Source organism: Elaeis guineensis, chromosome 13 (assembly GCF_000442705.2).
Source record: "Elaeis guineensis isolate ETL-2024a chromosome 13, EG11, whole genome shotgun sequence".
NCBI classification, from domain to species: Eukaryota; Viridiplantae; Streptophyta; class Magnoliopsida; order Arecales; family Arecaceae; genus Elaeis; species Elaeis guineensis.
Window position 1 is genome coordinate 67,805,857 of NC_026005.2, and position 27,375 is coordinate 67,833,231.

General features: G+C 37.2%; 1 pseudogene; it reads right to left on the reverse strand.

Annotated features, from left to right (window-relative positions):
• Window positions 1-1,645: 1,645 nt before the first annotated feature.
• LOC105044711 (aspartic proteinase CDR1-like) lies at window positions 1,646-27,375 on the reverse strand (annotated as a pseudogene).

Sequence of the window (27,375 nt, forward strand, 5' to 3'; positions counted from 1 at the left end):
ATAAAATTTTTAAAAAATAAGGAGCCTCCATTTTTCCTTTGTTTCTTCCATCATTGATCGATCACTAGCGTCCATGAGCTTCGAAAAAGGTAGGAGGTAGGTGGGGGTTCACGATCCAGAGGTGTGGCATCATAAATGGTGGTGCCTATGGCTAGAAAAAGGAGGAAGGTTCATTCAAAATAGAGAAAAATAGGGGTTCTCTTTTCTTAATTTTTTCGGCAAAGCAGGTGGTCGGTGGTAAAGCTTGAGCCAAGAGAAGATAGGGAAGAGAGAGAGAAAAAAGGATCGAGCCCTTATCTTGGCTCCGCAGTCGAAAAAAGCTCCGACGACTCTTCTTCCTGCCCAGCAACCTATAGAGATCACCTCGAGAAATTCTGGTAATCTCTCAACAATTCATGGTGAAAATCTAAGGGAGGGGAAGGGGTCTATTTATAGAGGGGTTTCTTAGACCTAACTGGACTCCCCTCTGCCCGATCTTGATGAAATCAAAAGCAAAGAAGACTCTGGTTAGGAATCTTCTTCCTCCTCTCTGCCACACGCTACACACAGGAGTTTTTAGGTTTCTAAAGTTTGGACTTGGTCCAGGGCCCAAATAGGTAGGGTTATTACAATATTATTCTAGAAGGTGACTTTAGTATTGCAGTCTCTTGGATTAGTAGCTCACATTTGCAAAAGGCATCTTCCTTTTCTTCAAGATTCATGGAGTTGGAAAATTTCTTGCCAGCATTTTCAGGTCTTGCATACTTTTTGTGAGACAAATCAAGTAGCTGATTTTATGGCCAATAGAGTACTGAGTGGAGATTTTAAATGGCATTCTAATGATGTGGTTAATTTACCATGTTTATTTCTTTTAAATGCAAATGGCTACAACCATACATTTTTTTTTTCATTACTAATATATACTCGTAGGGCGGTGGTCCACCCTCGCTATCCTCAAACTTTGGAGGACAGAAGATTTGCACGTATTTCTGTTTTATTGCTTTATCTTGTTTGTCAGTACTCTTAAATTTGGCTTATTTTCCACAGCAACACGGAACATAGGGGCTTCCTATGTACCTAGGTTTTGGCTGTCCCCGGATCTGGGTTCTGATAGGTTGCAACGTGGTTTATCAAACTACGTCAGCTTTACTTAATTTTTGGAGACATATATTAAGTACTCCACTACCTCAGCCACCCTTTCATTCTGTTCCCCTACTTTAAAGGCTGACTTCTTTTTATCAACTATTTTGTCCACCATCCACTTCTCATATTTGTTTCTTCAGTCTATGCGTACTGATGCTTGCTCAGTTTTTACATTCTCTCTTTCTATTGGACGCCACCTTTGCTGCATCACTCACTCATACCAGTGCTCCTCATCAGATTCTTATATATATATATATATATATATATATATATATATATATATATATATATATATATATATATATATATATATTTTTTTTATTTATTTTTTTTTTTTTGATGGTCATGTGTTAGGGAAGACCTAACTCAGGATGCTTTCATTAAGACAGATTCTCAGATACTTAGTGGTGGTGTCTTCTTGCTTTGGTTCTTCCTCTTTATCAGCTATCACTCAGATGAAACTCTTCTAAGAGGCAGCAGTCCTTCATTTTCGACATGCTTTTCCCTTTCACTATCGTCTACCTTAGTCGTTTACGCCCTGCAAAAGTTGATGCCTTTTACTACTACTGTTCTCCTTACAGATTTTCTTAAGGGAATGAAGCTTGCTCATGATCTGTGAAGCCTCAAAAATTGGAAATATAAGAATCAACTGGTCCAGCAGCAAATATGCCAACTCATCAAATGTTTGTAAAAAGGCATCAGATTTATGGAGATTGCATCTGCAGAAGTTGTATTTAAAATATAATACCTTATCTGAAGTGCTTATGCATATTAATGACCGAAATACAATCTCAAATATCTAATCCAATCTAATTACAAGCACCATACACATGTAAAAAGAAATTGAAAACATTTAGAAGTATCAATAATCACCTTGTCAACCTAAACATAGAAAGATGAAATTAAAAAAACAAAAAAATCTCTGGAGTGACAGCACCTCAAGACTTCTCAGCAATAATACAAGTGCAATCAAGCTGGGCAGATTTATTGCATACATGGAACCATGACTTTTAGTATCCCATAATGTTTGCTTACAGCCTGTATGAAAATTGATATGCCATGCATAAGCATCAAGTTTTTAATCAGAAAGTCCAAACATATGAAATTCCAACAACAACTAGAACCACTGTAGAACTTGGTTTAGAAACGAAGAATCAACAACTTGAAGTCTACAATGTGGTGTTTTTGGTGCATGTCATTCCAAAGAGGGAAGGTATTGCACAAAAGAAATGGTAACATCTCGTTAAGAGTAAAAATGTATTATACAAGAAGCTAAGAAATCAAATTCACACGAATGGCTCATGACAGAGAAAGAATGATGATTTTAGAAGCCGATGAAATGTGATTCTGCAACAACAGGAGAGATAAATTGAGAACTGCAAAAAGGTGAGGAGATAGAATATATGCCGTAAACTTCATAAGAAATAAGTCACTAGATGCCATTATTTTAAAAAAAGGCAGCCATGCATAACCTGTGACAATTTCGGCCCGAAACCTGTACACCTTTGATGGCCTCATATAGCAAAAGCCAATATGGCAGACACTATGACATTGTAGAATAGCAGGCACATAAGATCATGGAGGGCTGGACCAGTTTGTAATTGAACCTGTCCAGCAATTAGCTCCAATTTAGCCTTTCCAGCAGCTAATTATTAAAGGGAGATCAGTCTGATTCCGCGGCCAAAGAAAAAGAAGAATGAGAAAGTGGGAGAGAAGAGGAGAAAAAGAAGCAGCAGTAGTTGATGTTATATGATTCTGGACATCTTTATTATATCCATGATGTTATTAATGCCTGACAGATGATGATATATTAGGATATTAGATTGTGAACCTTTACATTGTATGAATATTATATGAATATTGACATAATGCTATGGTTTTAGGTGGTTGATCTTATTATTAAATTATGAATCTCTAATTTTATTTTCTTCTTAAATTATGCACCTCTTAGAGAGTATATTTTTCACTGCTTAACGAATTTGGGTTCTTGCTCATTTCCTCTGAAAAAATTATGCATTTCTATCTTCATATTTGATACTTTTAATATTTTATAACTTTGTCATTGATGTTTATTTCATTAGCTTTAGCATGATATAGATGCGAAAGATTTTTTTTTTTTTTTGGTGAAACAAAAGATTGTTTATTTAATACTTAGAAACAATATTGATATGTGTTAGCAGCCCAAATTGGGTACATAGCAATTGCACCTGCTATCCACTGCAGACCTTGAAAACCCACAGCCACAACATAACCACCATCTGCTTTTTAATATATTGTTAGCAGCTAGTCCTTTCCTTGACGCGATACCTTTGCTCAAAATGACTGGCAGATCATTAAAAGAAGATGGAGAAAAACCTTAAACGAGGGAGGAAAGGAAATAAAAGAAAGAAGTTTTGTTGAAAAATAAAGCAAACACAAAAGGAAGAAGAGGGACACAAATGAAAGGCAAAAATAAAGAGATAGAAAGGGAGAAGCAAGGAGAACAGAAACGAGAGGGGCAGGTTCAGGTGGGGGCAGGGAAAATAACTGAGAGTGGAAGAAACAGAGGTGCATAGTCAACATAATTCTCCATTTCCTAGGACAAGATTTGATTTGAAAGTAACATTAGAATTCATATTGTAATCCATCAGTCATGCCAAGACTGCAAACTGGATCTGTTGATGATGATCTTACATACACTACTTTCGTTTGATCTTTGGGCCTGCTAGCAGAAATGCTACGTCTAATTCTTGTTAGAAAGAACCCGCCAAACTTCTTCGCACAGATTAAAATGTAATGTTGTTGGCATCTTGTTGAAACCATAAACTGCTTAGTGTGACATTGAGTTCAACTGATGTCAGCTAGACACTTGGCATGAAGCATCCAACAATTTAACCGCATAAAAATCAAACCCATGTGTGATATTAGGAAATAAAAGTGCGCATCCATGTATAATGTTATAAATGCAGTGAATTTTGTACAAGCACCCATATGTAACTGATTGCATATGCATTAAATTTTGAGAAATTCTTCATGCACCGCGGGCAGTGTGGAAAATTCGACGTGGAGCACACTGCTTCATCAGTGTGGTCCACGTAGCCACCATTTTTTAATGCAGATTTAACATCTGCAGTTTCATTTTTTCGTTTAAAAATTTTGAATGATAAAAATGTCCATAGTCTTTGAAAAAAATTATGACATCTTATGTCCATATTATGATATGCATGCAGAAAATTATAATTTTGATGCAGGATATCATAATATGCCACAAGATGTTATAATTTTTTTCAAAGAGTAGGGATATTTTTGTCATTCAAAATTTTTAAACGAAAAAAATAGAACTGCAGACATTAAATACGTGTTGAAAAGTGATTGAATATAAATACTTCTCTAATATTATGACATCCCGTGCTATATTATGAAATTCTGCATGCAGGAAGTCATAACTTGATGCAGGATGTCATAATATGCCACACGATATTATAATTTTTTGAACTATATTATCACATTTTGCGTGTAAAAAGTCATAATTTGATGCAGTATGTCATAACATACCACAGGACGTCAAAATTTTTTTCAAAGAAGAAGGATATTTTCGTCATTCAAAATTTCAAATGAAAAAAATAGAATTGCAGACATTAAATGCTTATTGAAAAGTAGTGGCTATGTGGATTAATTGGACAAGATGGTGCACTCTACATCGGATTTTTTACACTGTCCATGGTGCACAAAGAATTTTCCTTAAATTTTTTATAGTTGGCTTTTGAATGGTACTTTAGATTGAAAACACTTGTTTCATCCTACTTCTATGTTGTAGACAGAAGAAAACTTGTGACACTTCATTAGTAGTACGCGAGCAGACTCAAAGTAAGTTCCCTTCGTTGCATGACATGCTTAAAAAGTTATTGTTTAACACCTTAAAAACCACACAAATATCTGTATCAAATATCAATGCATAAAGTATTTTTCAGCACTTCGTAAAGTATAATTACAATGAGGTACTGAAAATTCAAGGAAAGAAATCTTACAGCATCTTTAAATGCTATAAAAGCTTCTTCTGGTAGATATGTATATGTGGTTCCACTATCCAGGACAGTTCCATGCTTGCTATCAAGAATACTTGGATCCAAGTGCAATCGCCACCCAGCCACATCGATTTCCTTCAGTTCAATGTTGTAATACGGGCTGTTGCCATCCCGACACTAGCGAAAATGTGGGAGATGTATCCAATGTAACTGAAAAGAAAATCCATGCGTCTGATTACTCCTAAAATGCTGCGACAAGAAATACATGCGGCTAGGGTCTGAACGCGAAAAGACCATGTCAGGAGGAAGAGAGATACCACCAACAACCGTTGCAGCCCCACCAATATCCATCCCACCACTAACATAAAGAGAACGAATCACTTATTACATCCTTTCAACAAGCTGGTCCATGACACTCAGCTGACCACGGCCCAGACCCATCATGCCATCAGCATGCTGACTAAACAAATCGCCAGTTTCAGAATTCTCACAGCCAAAAACAGCACGCTGTGGCTTAAGTGCACCTTCTTCGCCAAATGATATAACATCCTCCCCAAGCACCCCGCTGCTAGAGCTCATTTCAGCATATTGCCTCTCATAAACACACTGGTTTTCTTTTTATCGCAAGTACAATCAACATTGTGTTTTACCGGTTCATATGTACTCAGACAACTCAGGTTGAAACCTCGGCTCCTAGATATAACAAAATATGCAATAATGCGAGCAAGGTCGCATAGGGTTTCACAAATCCAAAGCCTGACACAAATTATTATTTTGAAACAAAACTCAACTCAAATGTCAGAAAAATTTAAACTAAAACATTCACCATTTTAAGTCAGCATGTCAAGAACAAAAAATAATTTTACTTAACTGGAACCGGATCCTTTGTCGGCTGATTGGTAATACAGTCCAATACTTTCATATACTGGACCATGCTGGATCCAAACTGGCACATAAAGAAAGCTAAAAAAATAGAGAATCAGAGAGGAGGATGAAAGAAAGAGAGAAGGAGACTGAAGGAAGGAGTGTAAGAGCCCGACCAGTCATAGCAATGATTGCAGGCCACCGTGATATGCAGATAGGATGAATCATGGAGGAAAAAAGAAAGAGAGGGTGAGGGAGGGAGGGAGCTGGTCATGGCTGGCGGTGGCTACTGGATGGTCAGGGAGGTCCCTAGAGAGCCTTTCCCCTCCATCCATTTGAAATTGGGATGGGAAGCTCTTATTTCGATTATGATTTGCAATTCTTTATTTTTTTTTCTGCCACTTCACAGTAAAGCCGAGGAGGTCCCACTGACCATAGTCGGCTCTTTCTCTCCTTCCTTTCCCTCTCTCTAGCTCACCCTATCTCATGCATCAAGATGGTCACGGCCCTTCGGCCATCTCTGACGACTTCCAACCAGGCTTTCCAATTTTTCTTTCTCCTTTCTTCTCTCTTTTCCTTTTTCTCTTTCTCTCTTTTTTTTTTTTTTTTCGATATTTAGGATTTCATGTTGGACCATATTGGTAAACAACCGATATGGTTCTTCACATCTTGAGCCATCCGATTTGAGTCAGTTGAATGGATCTTGGTATGTCTAAAAAAAAAAAAAATACTGCCACATTCAATTATGTCCTATATTACTAGAAAGAAATACTTAAAATAATAATACAACGTAGACTTATCCTAGTTTCATCCCACATTGGTACAATAACAAGATAGGTTGGGATGCTAGGGATAGATCGGAATGATCATTTGCATCGGGAAAGAAGAGAAAATATATTTAAAAATGGTATCTCAAGATATCAGGCCATCCCAAGTATCAAGGTGTCATTATCTCAACCTATTCGACCTAGCACCAATCAGGACAATTAGGACATGTTCATGAGTGAACCAGCATCCCAAGGGCATGCTAGGTACCATTCTCTCACTAGAATTGCATGGCACCAAGCGCTAAACAGTTCGGGAACATGAGGTATTTTGATCTTAAGACACATTTAATGAAGATGCTGAGGTATTCAAATCACTTTCTAGTACCAAAATGTGTTCTAGTGTGGTCCATCTTTAAATAAGAAATAAGTGCTTACCAGTACAACATGAAAACCAGCACTGACTAATCCACGTTTAAATGAAATCCTCATTAATGGTCAAGAAATTGGTGTCTTGTCTCTTCAAGTTCTGTTTTAAACCCTGTTCTACATTGCATCACTATACGAATTTGGTCTTTCCAAATTTATACTTCTTCACATTAGACTCCTTGACTGAGATACAATTCTCTTTCCATTATGATGCAATCGTCAGTCTTTAGCTGCCATGTCGAGATCATCTTTGACAATTTCTTTTACTCCATTTACCTCAGGATTTTACTTTGAATGAGGTCACAGCAAAAGCCAAATTTTTAAAATTCAATACATAAGGCCAGAAGTTTGGTGTTCTCAGTTCAGACGAATGAAATGTAAACAAAGACGAGCATATCTAACGTCCTTATGGTAAAACCTCAGGGATGTTAAACCAATTGCAACTGGCTCTGTAAAAACATATTAGTCAAGACATAATAGTTAGAGTGTGGTATAAATTGGATATGTTGGAACAATATAACCGACTTCCGACTCTGACTCTACATCGGCCGAATGAATATTTTACACCGACTTACAATCAATTAACCGACCGACAGTTGGCTATTATCGACCAACAATAAATGACTCGATCAACTTTCGATTGAAGACTATTGATATATTAGAGTTATCGACCAATGCTCATTCGAATCTATCACCAACATATAGTTGGCTTATCTTCTCAATATACCCTAATCGTTATGAATGGTTATCGACTACATGTCACGGTCATTAATAAGAATAAACAACCTAATAACTTTACGATTATGGTCCGATAATTTAACACCATAAGAAGCGAGACCACGTGCTCGACAGTTACATCAGAATCATTTATAAAAGGAGAGGTAAGTGAGCAGCATGGATAAAGCAACTCTGAATTGAGACTCTGCTACACTAAATCTTTGATTAGCTGTTCACTAACCCCTCTCTGACTTAAGCATCGAAAAGTCTCCGCTGGACACAACTTCGATCTGTGAGGACTTTGTCTTACAGGTGCTCTTCATCGGCGACAGGCAACAAGAAGTTGGCTACAACAGATTGGCACACCAGGTAGGGGGAGGCGGAAAAGCTACAGAACCATACTAAGAATTAGAACTTAACATTCGAATGGATCGATGAGGCAGTCTTCCCACCGAGAAGATATTCCCCCCCACCTCCAGTGACAGAGCCTAGTTCTCACATCCTGTGGTCACTACGGACGCACAGATTGCTGCACTCATACAGCAAATGAAGATTTTGACGAAGGCAGTTCAAAGTCTCCAGCAGTAACAAATCCAGCAGCGGCAACAGCCATCAATAGAACAACCAGTGGCCCAGTCGGTGCCATCAAGGCACAGCCGTCATCCTCTACGATGCTCGCCCTCATCATCTCTAGAGCAACCGTCTCGACACTCCCATCGAGATGGACAACCATATTCTCAGCACTCTCATCGTGCCACCTACCATTCACGGTGTTCTCCTTCTCCTTTCTATCTGCATAGTATCAAGAAGTGAAAACGACCGCGAACACCTACTTTTCTCCTTCAAGTTCCTTAGGGGGTTCCACCCCTAGGGTTCCTCAATAATGCCAACTTGACGATTATGAGCATAACTTTCAAGAAATTGATCGTCAAGTGGTTCCACCCCATAAGTTTCTCAGTAATGCCAACTTGACGATAGAGCCATACGACAGATCCACTGACCCAATCAATCATTTGGAGAGCTATAAGGCTCTCATAATAATCCAAAGGGCAACCAATGCTCTCTTATGCATTGACTTTCTGGCAACTCTTCGGAAGGCTGCTCAAGCTTGATATTCCAGACTTCAGTCAGGAAGTATTGATTTCTTCGAGCAGCTCGAGCATTCTTTCGTGACCCACTTCAACACTAGCCGAAGGCCGCCACGAACATCCGACAGTCTCTTTTCAATCAAGTAAGGTGAGATAGAGACGTTAAGAGACTTTGTGGCTCGCTTCAATACGACCACGCTTGAGGTTGGAGACCTCAATTAAGACATGGCTATATCGACTATGAAGAGGGGTCTGAGGGGATCTAGATTCACTTACTCTTTGGATAAAACTCTCCCTTGGACCTATACTGAACTTCTAGAGTGCGTGTACAAGTATATTCACGTGAACGAAGCTGCTTCTGACCGACGTCAAATAGAAGAAAAAGATCAGAAGAAGAAATAGAAGAAGAGTGGAGCTCTAGCCGAATCAAGTCGGCCACCTCTCAATAAGCAAGCTTTACCCAGACGACAGAGTCTGAAGCCGAACTTGTCACGGCCTAGCCCATCGGGCTCTTGGGCTTGGCAAATCCAGTAGAGCCCAACAAGAAGCCCAACGGGGGGGGGAGAGAGAAAGACTCCTAACCGGAGTCCTCTTCTTCTCTGGCTCCAACAAAATCGGATCGATAGAGTCCGATTAGGGGTAGAAAATCACCTCTATAAAATTTTTCTTCCCTCCTCTAAGGCTAGCCACGACGAGCACCAGATTTCTCCTTTTATTTTTTTTGAATTTTTTTCATTAAAGTCGTGGATGTCCTCATCGTGTTCATCTCAAATACTCGTCGGAGACCTCACCGGAGTCGAAGGTAAGCCCTTCTCCTCTTTTCTCTCTTCCTTCCCCTCCTTTCCACGGCACGGTGCACCCTCGCCGGCTGTCGAGCTCATTGGAAAGTCCATGAAAGGTGAACCCCTACTTTTATCGAGACTTTTTCCTCTCTTTTTTGGCCACCGGTGCCGCCGATTGCGGCGTCTAACCCCTAAGATAGGACCCTTACCTCCTAGCCTTCCTTCCCTATGGATCTTGGCCATCGGTGACCGATCAATGATCGAAAAACAAGAGGTAAGGGATGGATCTCCTATTTTTCTATTTTTCTCTAAGTTTCTCGCTGGCCGAACCTCGCCGCCCGCCTCCCCTTGCTCTGACGCCGTCGACCAGACACTGCCACTCCTCACCAGAGCTCAAGCCATCGAGCCCCTTCCCTCTGGTCCTCCCCTTGTTTGGCCAAGGAAGAGGAAAGGAAGAAGAAAATGGGAAAAGAAAGAAGGAAAGAAAGAAGAAGAAAAGAAAAGGAAAAAAAAAGAAAAAAAAAGAAAAAAAAGAAAGAGAGAATTTTTCTTCTCTCCTCTCTCTCTCTTTTCTCTCTCCTCTCTCTACTTTTTCTCTTCATTTTCTCTCTCTAGATTCTCTCTCTATTTTCTCTCTCTGGATATTTTCTCTCTCTTTATGGATTTTGTCTCTCTAGGATCATTCTCTCTCTTTGATTGCATCACGGATCCTAAGATAAACTTGAGATAAAAATATGATGACCTGAGATTGCTTCGAAATTTATGTAGTAGATTAAATCCCGATCCGATCTATATTCGAAATTGATAACATCAATCATGGTTAATTTATATTAAGTCATCCTGATAGGATCTCTGATGATCTCAATCATGAATTGCCTCATCTGAAGGATACAAAGATTCTCTCTCCATTTTCTCTCTCTAAAATTTTCTCTCTCTTCATGGATTTTCTCTCTCTAAAAATCTTATGGACCAATGGAGGGTCCAAATACTCAGATAAATCCCAATTTTGGTTAATCCTAAGAGAGGTTCTGGATTTATGTTATTAGGATTGATTATCGATAATTTTTCTATATATGATTTTTATATTTGATTAGGGTCATGAAGAGATACGATTATCCACATAAGATATCGAGTGAAATATTTTGTTAGAGAAATTCATAAATCAAGGAAGAATATTGATTTCTATGTTTGGATCAGTACCGATAAAGATAAGAATCCCTGTACATGATCACCATTATATATATGCTATTTTACTATTGGTCTTGCATCATTGGTTTTGCATCGTCGGATTTGAGATCGATGAATTTATTATATCTGAGATACTGTTATTTAATTTTGAGCATGAGTATGTTATGTCAATATATATATATCAGAGATTGATGGCATGATTATATGGATATGACATATCTAAATTGATCATAATGTAAGTCGAAATTGATTTGATGAAATCAACACATAATGATTAAATGAAAAAGAGAGATATGGTATAGACTAGCCATGTCATGTGGAACAGTCCGTCAAAAGCTTATGCCTGAAATAGCCCATCAGGAGCTTATACCTGAGACAGCTCCCACTGGCTTATAGGTCGATCAGCCGGCTAGGAGCTCATGTCTGGGACAACCTACTAGGAGCTTATGCCTGGGACAGCTTCTCACGGGCTTTCGTACGTGGGACAGCCAGCCAGGAGCTCATCCTAGGACAGCCTTGAAAGGCTTTTAAGTGAAAATTGATTCGGATGATGACTAAAGTATAAACTTGGTTAGTCCAGAGCCAGAAAAAAAAGTTAAAAATCATGTGATTATGAAAAGAGAAATAAAAGATTAGACATGAATCAATTGTTGAACAAAAATATTTCACCTGTTAATATATGATGATGTATCTCTTTTGACAAGATAGATAATTTATAGATGTTTGAATTATTTTGGATACTAAATAAAAAATTTTATATTTTATTGCTTATTCTTATTTTCAGATTATATTATTATATCGATATGATATGAGAATTCTTATTAGGCTATAAATCTCACACCCCTCCATTTCTTTTTTTCTTCTCAGAGTTATAGGACGCTCATGATTGGCTATAGCTTGGATTTACGGATGAGCAGATAGATAGATAGAGTGCCATATTACTTGATCAGAAGATTAAAAAAAATTAATTTATAATTATGCAAGAATTTATAAATTATTGTTGAAATTAATTGTTATGGATGTTAAGGTTATAATGATTTAATTTGGCCTTGCATATTCTTTAGGGCTTGCTCTAAGGAGTATGCGGCTATCACGTATCTGACCCGGATATTGAGTTTGGGGCGTGACAGAATGGTATCAGAGCTTAGGTTATGATCATTGGAGATTATGATATAAGTGATTAAGATATGACAAAATGATATTAGAGCTTAAGTTTAAGTCACTAGGGATTATGAAGCAATATCAAAACTTTATGTATGATCAATAGGATGTGACAGAATGGTATCAGAGCTTAGGTTATGATCATTTGAAAACTAGGATATAAGTGATTAAGGTATGATAGAGTAATATCAGAGCTTAGGTTATGATCATTTAGGGACTATGATATAAATGATAGGATATGACAGAGTAGTATCTGAGCTTAGAGCTTAGGTTACGTTCATTTGGAGACTATGATACAAGTGATTAGGATATGATAGAATAATATCAGAACTTAGATTTAAGATCACTAGGAATTATAAAGTGATATCAAAACTTTATGTAAGATCGATAAGATGTGACAGAATGGTATAATCCCAGAGTTTGATAGATAATATCAGAGTTTAAGATTATGATCATTAAGCATGTGATACAATGATATTAGAGTTTAGGTTATGATTACTAGAGAATATAATTTAAGGTATTTGATCTTAAGGTTATAATTATTCAGGATTATGACTTTAGTGATATTTAAACTTAGGTTATGATCATAAGGAACATGATAGACATAAAAGAAAATATTCAATATTTAGATTTTGAATCAATAGATATTATGATAAAATTTATGCATAAGTAGTATATGATGTCTATAATAGAATTGATGAGTTATATCTTGGATTTCAATTAGTAGGGTTGACTTAAGTATGAGAAGTATTGACCCTAGAATGAAGAGGAAGATATTGATGTATTGTGTTGAGTATATTCGATGATTTTTGGAATGCTAAACTTATATGGTTGAAGATCATGATAATTTTTCTGATTTTGATGTTAATTTTTTGAGCATTATAAATTTTGGACTTATTAAAATGGAAGTTAATTAGGATATGGTCTAAGAAAGAATTGTATCATATGAGAGAGAAATATTTTTGAGTATTGAATCTATAAGAGGATCATATATGAAACTCGAATTTAGATGAAAAAATATACTTAAATTTTATTATGAAAATATGAGATACACATCTTGATGAAATCTTTGGTTATTCAAAATATCATATTTAGATGTGATTGTTTTGATCTTTTAAATTATATTGAATTTCAAGTCAAAAGTTTGCTTTTCTAAATGGATCTAAGAAATTTTGATGATTTGAATAAGAAATTAGTTTTGTTAGAGTATGATATATAGGTTATGATAAAATCTATAATAATTTATATTTTTATCTTTAGATTAATTTTTTTTTTCTTGTGATTATTGAAGATAGCGGACTGCAATTCAAATCAAAATTTAGATTTCTGAGCTAATTTAAAATATCTCGCTAGTATTAAATTTTGAATGACTCATACAAGGGACAAAATTTTGTATGGATTTATCTATTGATGCTAAGGATTGTGATGAAGGAAGATTTACAAGAAATAACTAAGTTGATTCTACTTACAAAGATGTTGACTTAAGTTCATCTAGTTTGTTCAAGTTGAAGTTAATTCTTTTGCAAAAGAAGGTTGGTTTGAAAATTATCTAAATAATTGTAAGATAAATTGAAGATTAACTCAAATTAATTATAGACATATTGGATTCTTGAGGAATGATGAAGCTTATGCAATGATTTCAAACATAGAAAGTAGATGAAGATTTAATTTTGATGTGCTATGCCCAAGAGATAGTAAAAAAAAAAAAAAATTTTACTTTAAGTTTTATATGAAATTTGAAGGTTGGACCTTTCTTTGATCGATTTAACATACAAGGATATTTTTATAAACTTATATAATTTGATAAGTTGAGATCAGAGTGCGCAGCAAAGTATGGTGGTTTAAAATTGATTAAAAATATTAATTCTTTAAATCAAAAGATATTATGGAATACATTAGTTATAAATAAGGAAGAATTTTATTGATAATGAAGGGATGCTACTGATTCTTGACCTAAGCTGATCATAGCTGTGTAATTTTTGCTAGTAGATTATTTCATTGCAGATAATGCCAAGAAGAACCCTAGACATCTTAAGTTTATTATTAATAGCTTGATAGTTCTGTTATTAGTGCAAACCAAGAATGTCTTGACCCAGATATTATTTTTTTTTCAAAATTTAACATTGTTACTCGAAATAATATAGAAGAGTGAGGTTTTCTTAAGATGAAGTCTACCTATTAAATTTATTGGAAGGTCAAAAGAAAAAAAAATCGATGATGGTGAAGAGTGCCTGATGTTCGACCTTTATTTATTTTTCTAGGCAGTCTGAGATAATTATGAATTTTAAGTGGAATGTATTGGACAAATAACTATGGTATGTTAATATAAATCCAAAATGTTACTGTTCTTCAAAAAGAAAAAATTAAGAAATTAATAAGAAGGAATGAGTTTGAGATTTCAAATAATTTTTGTTATAACAAGATCATAAGAAATAAATAATATATAAGATATTATTGAAAGCGTGAGAGTGACATGATACATGTATATATATATATATATTTGAAATACATCTCAAACAACATAACTTAATTTTGAGGACAAAATTATTTTAAGAAGGAGAGAATGTCACAGCCCAATCCATCGGGCTCTTGGGCCTGGCAAATCCTGTAGAGCCCAATAAGAAGCCCGATGTTAGGGGGGAGAAAGACTCCTAACCGGAGTCCTCTTCCTCTCTGGCTCCGATAAAATCGGATCGATAGAGTCCGATTAGGGGTAGAAAATCATCTCTATAAAATCTCTTTTCCCTCCTCTAAGGCTAGCCACGACGAGCACCGGATTTCTCTTTTCATTTTTTTTGAATTTTTTTTGTTGAAGCCACGGATGTCCTCATCGTGTTCATCTCAAATACTCGTCAGAAACCTCACCGGAGTCGAAGATAAGCCCTTCTCCTCTTTTCTTTTTTCCTTTCCCTCTTTTTCATGGCATAGTGCACCCTCACCAGTCGTCTAGCTTGTGGAAAAGTCCATGAAAGGTGAACCCCTATTTTTATCGAGATTTTTTTCTCTCTTTTTCAGCCACCAGTGCCGTCGATTGCGGCGTCTAACCCCTAGGATAGGACCCTCACCTCCTAGCCTTCCTTCCCTATGGGTCTTGACCGCCGGCGACCGGCCAATGATCAAAAAATAAGAGGTAAGAGGTGGATCCCCTGTTTTTCTGATTTTCTCTAAGTTTCTCACCGGCCAAACCTCACCGCCCACCTCCCCTTGCTCTGTCGCTGTCGATCAGACACCATCGCTCCTCATCGGAGCTCGAGCCATCGAGCCCCTTCCCTCTGGTCCTCCCCCTATTTGGCCAAGGAAGAGGAAAGGAAGAAGAAAACGGGAAAAGAAAGAAAGAAAAAAAGAAGAAGGAAAGAAAAGAAAAGAAAAAAAAAGAAAAAAAAAGAGAAAAATAGAAAAAAAAGAAAGAGAAAATTTTCTCTCTCCCTCTCTCTCTTTTCTTTCTCCTCTCTCTATTTTCTCTCTCCATTTTTTCTCTTTAGATTCTCTCTCTATTTTCTCTCTAGATCTTTTCTCTTTCTTTATGAATTTTGTCTCTCTAGGATCATTCTCTCTCTTTGATTGCATCATGGACCATAGGATAAACTTGAGATGAAAATATAATGACCTAAGATTGCTTCAAAATTTGTGCAGTAGATTAGATCTCGATTTGATCTATATTCGAAATTGATAATATCAATCATAGTTAATTCATATTAAGTCATCCTGATAGGACCTCTGATGATCTCAATCATGAATTACCTCATCTGAAGGATACGAAGATTCTCTTTCTAATTTTTTTTCTTTCTTCATGAATTTTCTCTCTTTAGAAGTCTTGTGGACCAGTGGAGGGTCCAGATACTCATATAAATCCTAATTTTGGTTAATCTTAAGAGAGGTTCTGGATATATATTATTAGGATCGATTATCGATAATTTTTCTATATATGATTTTTATATTTGATCAAGGTCATGAAGAGATACGATTATCTGCATAAAATATCGAGTAAAATATCTTGTTAAAGAAATTCATAAATCAAAGAAGAATATTGATTTCTATATTTGGATCAGTCACCGGTAAAGATAAGAATCTCTGTACATGATCACCATTATGTATATGCTATTTTATTATTGATCTTGCATCATTGGTTTTGCATCGTCGGATTTGAGATCGATGAATTTATTATATCTGAGATACTGTTATTTGATTTTGAGCATGAGTATGTTATGTCAATATATATGTATCAGAGATTGATGGCATGATTATATGGATATGACATATCTAAATTGATCATAATGTAAGTCAGAATTGATTTGATGAAATCAACACATAATGATTAAATAAAAAAGAGAGATATAGTATGGACTAGCCTTGTCATGTGGAACAGTCCGTCAGGATCTTATGCTTGGGATAGTCCGCCAGGAGCTTATACCTGGAACAGCCCCCACTGGCTTATAGGTGGATCAGCCGATCAGAAGCTCATGCTTGGGATAGTCCGTCAGGAGCTTATGCCTAGGACAGCCTCTCACGAGCTTTCGTACGTGGGACAGCCGACCAAGAGCTCATCCTGGGACAGCCTTGAAAGGCTTTTAAGTGAAAATTGATTTGGATGATGACTAAGTTATAGATTTGGTTAGTCCAGAGCCAGAAAGAAAAGGTTAAAAATCATGTGATTATGAAAAGAGAAATGAAAGATTAGATATGAATCAATTATTGAACAAAAGTATTTCACCTGTTAATATATGGTGATGCATCTCTTTTGACAAGATAGATAATTTATAGATGTTTGAATTATTTCAGATATTGAATATGGGATTTTATGATTTTTTACTTATTCTTATTTTTAGATTATATTATTATATCGGTGTGATATAGAAATTCTTATTGGGCTGTAAAGCTCACACCCCTCCATTTCTTTTTTTTCTTCTCAGAGTTATAGGACGCTCATGATTGGCTGTAGCTTAGATTTATGGGTGAGCAAATAGATAGATAGAGTGTCATAGTACCTGATCAGAGGATTGAAAAAATTTAATTTATAATTATGTAAGATTTTATGAATTATTATTGAAATTAATTGTTATGGATGTTAAGATTGTAATAATTTAATTTAGTCTTGCATATTCTTTAGGACTTGCTCTAAGGAGTGTGCGGCCATCACGTATTCGACCCGAGTGTTAGGTTCGAGATGTGACAGAACTATGGCAGGTATGACTCTTATACTCCTCTCTCTGCTCCTCGTGCGCAAATCCTGATGGAGATCAAAGGAGCAGAATATCTACGACACCTCTCATCAATGAAGGAACCACCAAAGAGCCGAGATAGGAAGAAGTACTGTCAGTTTCATCGTGATCATGGTCACGATATCGAACAGTGTATCCAACTCAAGGACGAGATAGAAGTCCTGATCCGATAATGCTACCTTGAAAAGTTCTGAAGAGATCAATTGACTCAACCTCCTATTGACCAACAATCTCAATCGTAAATTGAGGAGACTATCAATAATCAGCCGACTGTAGGAGTAATCAACATGATCTCCAGGTGATCAAACTGAGGGGCAAATTTTGAAGAAGAGTCGACGAAGAAACAGTGACTCGATAATGTAATTACTTTCTCAGAAGAAGATGTTCGGTGAATTCAAACTCTCCATGATGATGCTGTTGTTGTCTCGAAATGATAGCAAATTATATGTAAAAAAAATTCTTATAGATAATAGAAGCTCAATAGATATTTTATTTTATTCGATTTTCTTTCAAATGCGACAACCGATTGATCGATTCAGAAGAGTCTCGACGTTATTGGTTGGTTTTACTGGAGATGTTGTTACTATGGAAGAAAAAATCATTCTCCCTTTGACCACAGAAATTGAACCACAACAGAGCACTGTTCTCCTTACATTCACGGTTGTCCGAGTTTTCTTGACTGATAACGCCATACTTGGACGATCTGGACTTAACGTCCTGAGAGTGGTAGTCTTAATATATCATCTGTTAGTCCAATTTTCAATAAGAAATGAAGTCGGAGAGATGCATGGAGATCAACAACTTGCTCGACGTTGCTTCCTAGTCTCCGTATAAAATAATAAACCTGAAGACTCTTTATTCATCGATAAATTAGATCAAAGAGAAAATCAGAAGAGGGGTGAACCAGTCGAACAACTAATTTTCATCTTATTAAAAGAAGAAGATCCTAAGAAGATGGTTCAAATTGGATCGCAACTGTCTGATCCAGAGCAGCAGCAATTTATAAATCTACTGAGAGTAAATACCGATATTTTTGCTTGGTTGACAACAAACATGTCAAAAAATTTTTCGAAAGTAATAACTCACCGACTCCATATTGATCCAAAGGTCAAGCCAGTGAGACAGAAGAAATGACCTTTTGCTCCTGAAAGACAGAAGGTCATCGATGAAGAGGTCGACAAGTTTCTCACGGTAGGCTTTATCAGAGACGCTACTTATTCTGATTGGCTCGTCAATATAGTAATGGTGAGAAAGTTCAATAGAAAAATGAAGAATATGCATCGACTATACAAATTTGAATGAAGCTTATCTGAAAGATAGTTTTTTTTTGTTAAAAATTAATCAACTAGTTGATGCGACTTTAAGGCACTAACTTTTAAGCTTCATGGATGTCTTTGTCAGATATAATTAGATTCAGATGGCATCTAAAGATGAGGAGCATACAGCCTTCATAACTGACAAAGGCATATACTGCTATAAAGTGATGCCTTTCAATTTAAAAAATATCGGAGCCACTTACCAACGGCTTGTTAACAAAATCTTCAAGGCACAGATCAAACAAAATATAGAAGTATATGTGGATGATATGCTGGTAAAAAATCTCCAAACTTCAAATCATGTTTGGGACCTAGAAGAAGCTTTCAACACACTTCGACGACATCAGATGAAGTTGAACCCGACTAAGTGTGCATTTGAAGTGACTTTCAAAAAATTCTTTGAATTTTTTATGTCACAATGAAGAATCGAGACCAATCTCAAGAAGATAAAGGTTATCATTAACATGAAGCATCCAAGCTCCAAAAAAGAGATACAGCAACTCAATGAAAGGAACGCCGCGCTCAGCCGATTCATTTCGAGATCGACTGAAAGATGTTTGTCTTTCTTCAAGATCCTGCGATAGACAAAGAATTTTTTATGATCGGATGAATGCCTACAGTCTTTTGAAGATCTGAGAAAATACCTTGCATCTTTGCCACTACTGACAAAATCGAAGGTGGGAGAAACTCTGTATCTCTACTTGGCAACTTCAACAAAAGTAGTTAGTTTGGTACTCATCCAAGAAGATGAAAATTAAATTCAACGACTGATCCACTACACCAGCAAGGTGCTTCACAATGTCGAGGTCAAATATTCAAAAGCAAAAAAAATGATCTACACTCTAATTATATCGTCACAGCAGCTTTATTCATACTTTCAAGCACACCCTATTATGGTCTTGACAGATCAGCCATTGAAGGCATTCTTACACCGACCTGATACATCGGATCGAATGGCAAAGTGGGCGATAAAGCTCAGTGAATTTAATATACAATATCGCCCACATCTATCAATAAAAATACAAGTTCTGACAGACTTTGTCGCAAAATGTACAATACCCGATAATAAATCTAAAAATGAAGTTAGTGACACAATAAAGCAGACTATGACTCCCGAACCCGACTTAACATCAGCATGGGTGCTACATATTGATGGAGCATCTAATGCACAAGGCAGTAGAGCTGATCTCATCCTCACAAATTCTGAAGGGGTTATTACTAAATACGTCATTCGATTCAATTTCAAAGCTTCAAATAATGAAGCCGAATATGAAACACTTTTAACCGGCTTAAAAATTGCCAAGGAGCTTAACATCGACGGCCTGAAGGTCTTTACCGATTCGTAATTAATTGCTAAACAGGTCAAGGATGAATTTGAGGTCCGAGATCTCATTATGATAAAGTATCTTCAGAAGGTGAAGGATCTTACATCAACTCTAAAATATTTTGAGATCTTTCGTATCCCAAAGATTGAAAATACTTGAGCTGATACACTTTCATGACTCGCAACTACTTCCTTCAACTCACTGGGTCAGACATTCATCGAATGCCTTAAACAGTCGAGTATTGATAAAGTTGAGAGAGTGTTACAACTCACTGTTGAACCAAGCTGGATGGATCCAATTGTTCAATACTTGACTGATGAGACTCTCTCCACAGATCCCTCAGAGGCCAAACGACTCAGATGGACGGCCTCTCAATATATTTTAATGAATAGTCAACTATACAAAAGATCGTTCTTTCTTTTCTTACTGAAGTATTTGGAATGACAGATGCCGACTATGTACTTAGAGAAGTGCATGAAGGAATTTATGAAAATCACTTAGAGGGCAAATCTCTAGCTTATAAGATCCTACGACAAGGATACTATGGGCCTACCATGAAAAAAGATACAGCTGAACTTGTCCGAAGGTATGAACCATGTCAGAAATATGCAAATATTCAACACCAACCGGCAAGTCAATTAACATCAATTATTGCACCATGACCATTTGCACAATGGAGAATTGACATACTTGATCCTTTTCCTTTGGTATCTAGTTAGAGGAAGTTCATAGTGGTCACCATTGATTACTTCACCAAATAGGTAGAAACTGAATCTCTGGCACAAATCACTAAGATTAAGATGAAAGACTTCATTCAGAAATCTATCACATACGGATTCAATTTACCATACACCATTATTACTGACAATGGTCGGTAATTTGACAATCAGAACTTCAAATAATTTTGTGCGAAATTTTATATTATGCATAAATTCACATCAGTCGGCCATCTACAATCTAACGAAAAGGTGGAGGTAACCAACCGAACGATTCTACATGGACTAAAAATCAGACTGAATGAAGCTAAAGATTTTTGGGTGAAAGAACTATATTCAGTCTTATGGGCATACCGAATGTCTTCTCACATTCCAATGAGAGAATCACCATTTAATCTGATTTATGGAACAGAAGTAATGATCCCACTTGAGATTGGATTACCTTCAATAAGAATGGAGCAATATAGTGAGCTGAGCAATTCTGAATGTCGGAGAGCCAATCTAGATCTACTTTCAAAAATTTGACAGCAAGCTCAAGTTCGGATAGCAGCATATCAGCAAAGGATAACCCAATATTATAATACAAAAATTAAACCGAATGTCTTCTGTCCAGAAGACTTGGTCCTAAGAAAAGCAGAAGTCTCGAGACCTCTGAATCAAGAAAAGTTATCTTCGAACTGGAAAGGACCTTACCGAATAACCGAAACACTCAGACCGAAAGCATATCGACTGGAAACTCTTGAGAGATCGCCTGTCCCTCGAACATGGAATGCAGACAATTTGAAGATGTATTACCAATAAAGTTGTCCATAAATACATTATTCAGAATGAAACATTGAATTTTGAGATTACAAGTTTCAATCAACTACAAAATGATTATAGATCGATGGATGAACGATCGATTCTTATCAATTATATTCTGATTTTCATTATAAAAACTGATATATTGATTATATTCTGGCTTTCACTGTAAAAGCCGATATGCCAACTATACCCCAGTACCGACTATATCTCAGCTTTCTATTGTAAAAGCCGACTTTAGTCAAATGACTATTATGCCAACTTAGTCTAAACTAAGTGAAATGCTATGTCAATACGATCAAAGTCGAATTGAAATTATACCAACTTGACTACGATCGGTCAAAGGATATTCAGCTTGCCACGGATTATCAAATAACTTGACGTACTAACCTAGCTAAAGTTGGTGCAGGGTATTCATCTTATTACCGGTTATCCTAATGATTAAAAATATGTCCAATAAAAATTTGACTAACAGATGATTCTACAAGTACTATTGAACATTTGATTTGCCGATTGATATTCGGTAGTTAAATAATTACTCTACAACATTACAAACACACAGAAGAGAGAGTCTATACTTTGAAAAAAAAATTCATTTTTTGAAAAAAGAAGATTACAAAATTTGATCGACGTTCGATTATAATAGTATTTGATTACAAAAAGAAAGCAAAAAATTACATCGATCACCAGTCGTCCTCTCCATCTCTTTGCTCTAGTGTAGCATCGATGACTTGGATAATTTCTGATGCTGTCGGTGCTCCATCTTGAGTCAGCGTGGCTTCTTCTTCAGCAGCTCCATCTTTTGAAATAGAAGGGATGATGCTGCTTAAGTCAAGATTTGGATATAATTTTTTGACTGTATCTCGACTGTCCTCGTACCCAACGTAGTAGGAGGCGAACCTACCTTCGACGATCTCTTCCTTAAACTCCTTTGAATTCTTGAAATCCTTGATGGCTCGATTCAGAGACTCCCTTGCCAACTCCGCTTCCGTGTTCGCCAACTCTGTGTCAACTCTTGCGAAAGCTGATTCATCATTGGTCAGTGCCAACTTTTTCAAGCTAGCCCGATGTCTTTCATGTTCGACTTCAAGTTCATCGATACACCCATCTCTTTCTCATTGAAGCTGGTAGATCGAATGTTTCTTGCTCTTGATCTGCAACTCAAGAGACAAGATATTTTGGTAAGCCGACTTAAGTTTGGCTCCAGAAAATTGAAGGTCAGCGGTCAGACGGAAGATTTTCTCCTGAAGCTTCGCTTCCCGCTCGATCACCGCCTGAAGTTGCTCAAGGACAACCGCCTTCTCAACGTTGGTGGCTGCCACTTTATTCATCCATGTCCGACGAAATTCGGCAACATTTTCATAGCTGACCTCCAAGTCGAACATGTTGTGTGCCAACTGCAAGCAGAAGATGAATCGGATCAGATCAAAAAAAAAAACAAAGAGTGTGAAGGAAAACTTACCCCGAGTATTATCGGATAAAAAAAGAAAAACATTTTGATGATGGTACGGCTCTTCCTGTTCTCTCGATCAGTCGGGAGAAGGACAGCTTGAATGAGTCATTTGGCCAACTCTGGATTGGCCAGGACCGACTCATCCTCAGAGAATCTGATGTCGAAGTGTACGATGTGCCCTACCGATGATCCGTCATCCGTCAAAGTGATCGGTAACTTCCCTCGATCCACTATCGATAGTCCCACGCTTGAGAATGCGGGGAAGTTGGAGCTTGACTGTGCATGAGAGATTCCCGTTGGAGGAACATCTGGTGCAACCGCTGATTGGTCAGGCTCGACTGCAACTTCTGCTTCAATCCGAGCCTCTGTAGATGGAGCCACCGATGGTGCTGCAGTAACTCTGTCTTCTCTTGTCATCCCAACTTTGATGGACAGCACTTTGGGAAGCACTATCGAGGCTAACAGTGCCAGAATCGGCTCAAAAACCGACGTTGATGGTGCATCATGTTCCTCCACTGGCACAGATGTAGTTGCCTGACCTTTCTTCGAGGATCGAGAAGGTCCAGCTTCGGATGCTGCCCTTTTCTTTGCAGCATGTTGATGAATACTGAAGGCCGATACTCGTACCCTCAGCTGCATAGCTGCAATCAGAACAACAAGTCAATGCAATTCAGAAACAAACAAAATAAAAATAAAAGTGCTCAACTAGATTAGACCTAAAGTGATGACCGAACTGAGACTGGCATCATAGAGAGCTTGTTCCGTTATCAGCTCTCTCTACGGTGGGACCACCATGTCCTTCAATCAGAGGAAGTCTTTCCGATCATTGACCTCCACCCGACTGTTCTTGTTGGGACTGGTCCTTGGATCGCCCCAGTGCGAAAGAAAGCCCCAGGGTAGAGAAGTAGTGAAAAAGAATTGGTTCTTCCATCCGTGAATAGACGATGGAAGACCAATGATAAAGGAAAGGTCTTTTCTTGGATTGAAGAGCCACCAACCCTTAATCTTTGGATGGAAATGGAGAATAAAAAAAACTCAAAAGAGAGAAGGATGAGGCTCGATCGGTATTAACTAACACAACAAAGTAAAGCTAATTATAAGTCGGATCGAGTTCGGTGCCAGCTGAGCGGGACAGAGACCATAATAGTCTAGAAGATTCCAGACGAACTCCAAAATTGAGAACCAAAGACCAATCCGAAGGTCTTCAACATAGAAAGCAACCTGATCCGAAGGAGAAGAGTTCATCCGACCATCAACGCCAAGTGCAAAGAGCTGATACTGCTCCGGGATACGATATTACTCCTGAAGCCATTTAACATTGGGTTCAAAAAGTGAAGAAGCCTCTACTTTCTGACCCGATGGAGAGTTATTAGCCAGATTCTCCGACCAACTATCTCGAGAAAAAAAAGCCCTAGTCATGGGAAAGAAAAACTAAAGAGAACCAAAAAGAAGGTGGACCCAAGAAGGACAAAATGACTTAACCTGAAAACCAAAAAAGAAGACAAAGAAAGTACTCTAGAGTCTTCTGATGCTGGGGTGACTTTCCGACAGGGTTTCAGCAGAGGATGAAGATAAAATGTAAAGTAAGTCTGGTCGAAAGTAACTCTATATATATAGAATCCCTCAACGGTCAGGATGAAAGCGATCAAATCAGAGTCTCATTAGATGATGACATGTGGCAACATCCAGATCGATCATTGATTGAATGGTTTGATGCATCTGCTCCTGATCATGCCACTTCACCATCATCCGCATGAACAGTTCCGACCGAATGTCATTTGGATACATGACTAAAATCTACTAATCAGAATCATATCATTCGATGCCAAATTATCTTCCTAAAATGATGTCCGATATAGACGTCCGATACCAAATTATCCTATGGAAATGACAGTCCAATAATAATTTTTGCAGTTATCGAAACAACAAAACAGTCGAAGAACTCTCATACTCAAAAGTGATTAGCAGCCAAGTCAGAGCTCGAGGTGACGTATGATAACTCTCTTCACCCAATGTGACAGACCACGTGATGAAATTCATGTCAAGCCATCTTGAACTTGAGAGTGGAGGACAATTGTTGGGACAATACAACCGATCTCTGACTCTGACTCTACATCGATCGAATGAATATTTTACACTGACTCACAATCGATTGACCGACCGACAGTCGGCTATTATCGACTAACAACAAATGACTCGATCAACCTTCGACCAAAGACCATCGGTATATCAGAGTTATCCATCAATGCTCACTCGAATCTATCACCGACATATAGTATCACTGACACATAGTCGGCTTATCTGCTCAACATATCCTAACTATTATAAACGTTTATCGACTACATATCATGGCCATTAATGGAAATAAATAACTCAATAACTCCATAATTGTGGCTCGATAATTTAGCGCCATAAGAAGCGAGACCACGTGCTCGACGGTTATATCAGAATCATTTATAAAAGAAGAGGTAAGTAAGCAGTACAGGTAAGGCAATTCTAGGTCGAGACTCTGCCATACTAAATCTTTGATTAGCTGTTCACCAATCCCTCTCTGACTTAAGTATCGAAGGATCTCCGTCGAATACAATTTCAATCTGTGAGGACTTTGTCTTGCAGATGCTCTTCACCGACGACAGACAATAAAGAGTTAACCGCAACAGAATCTATCAATTTCAGAGTTTCAAAAAACACAATCTGTCAATTGAACTTCATGATGAACAACTATTTAACTAATTAATCAAAAGTTGATGTCCTGCACCTAAATCTAGTGAACAGTTTTATAACCAAGCTACTTTATTTAAAAAGATAGAAATCAAAAAAAAAGAGCAAAAATGGCTCCTTGCCTGGTGACTGCCACATTGCTCGCAAAAGAAGCAAGGCACGTAGGTGACAGTGCTCCCAAAATCCACAATTAGTGCGAATTCCTACAAGGCAGAGTCCTAATATAAAGCTTTATTCAAAGTAAGATCTATTTCACTGCTATTCAAAAGATGATATCTTTTACTGTTATTCAAAAAAAAAATCTCTTTTATTATTATTTAAAAATATATATTTTACTTCTATTCAAAGAAAGATATGGAGCTAAATTCTTGTAGCATCCTGTCAAGTATGTAGAATAAAATTGATAAAATTTATCATGAAGATATTATAAAATTAGATGTTTTGTCTAACAATTTTGCTCTAAATGAAAATGATATTGTCATTTATCAGCACACATCACCCGGCTTTGTTTCAATAGACTGGCTTATATTGCAGCTTCTCTTCCCCAAGCCAAACAAGCTACGCATTTCAGGCCAAAAGTGTCATTTGCATGTATGTTTGTGCGCATTTATGAATGTATGCGTGTGCATTTATGTATGTGTACTCATACATGTACATGTATGTACCTACATATTTTTGTATCTATATATTACTATATATATTTTTTTAAACGATTTATTGTTGATTTAAATTTGAATAATAATATTAAGTCCAAATATAATTTTACAGTTCAAATAATAAAATTATTAAAAAACTGGTTTCCATGGAATACTCAGGACATTAATTCATATCTGTGAAAACAGGGGAAATAGACGGGTATGCTGGTTGAAGCCGCCTCCTTATACTTGCCATATTGCATAGTTTTGAGCATGTACCGTCCAATCTGAAAATAAGATTACCATCCGGTTGCTGGCTACCCAATATGAAAAGGCTTCAAATTTAAAAACCCGGCTATTCCTTTCTTTCCAGATACTCCAAAAACCCACTGCCAAGACAGCATCCTAGGCTTTAGTCCATTCTGAATCACCTATCTTCGGTCTCCAAAGATGCCAGAGCTCATAAATACCGCCAGGAAGCTGGTGAACATTGTTAAAACGCATGAGCGAAGACCAAATCTTCCTTGAGTAGTCACAGCCCAACATTAAATGATCAATCGATTTTCAATAATTGGAACATAGAGGGCATACAGGGGGGCCAGGAGTTCCTTATTTTTTTGCAAATTGTCTGCAGTGAGCACCCTGTTTAGGTAGCACAACCAATTGAAGATCTTGACCTTCTTAGGTAATGGAGTTTTCCAAATTATTTTGCTGAAAAAGGAGATCATTCCCCCATGCATCAAGAAGAAATAGGCTTTTCTCACTAAAAATGGCTTGGTTGGTATCCATTTCCAACATCTCATGTCTTTGTTCGTTCCTAGTTGCACATTCCTTTTAACCCTCTCTAGGTCCAGTAACTCCTGTCTTGCAACCAAGCATAAAGGCAATTTAAACAACCTAGACCAATCGTCTTCACTGAAAAAGTGGTAAACCGACCCCGATGTATGAAGAGCGGCCACATAAAGGTGAGAGAATCACCTAGCAAGAGAACTATTTCCATACCAGGGATCTTGCCCGAAAGATACAAAATGCCCATTACCCACAGCTAGCGTTGAAAATTGTTGGACCAT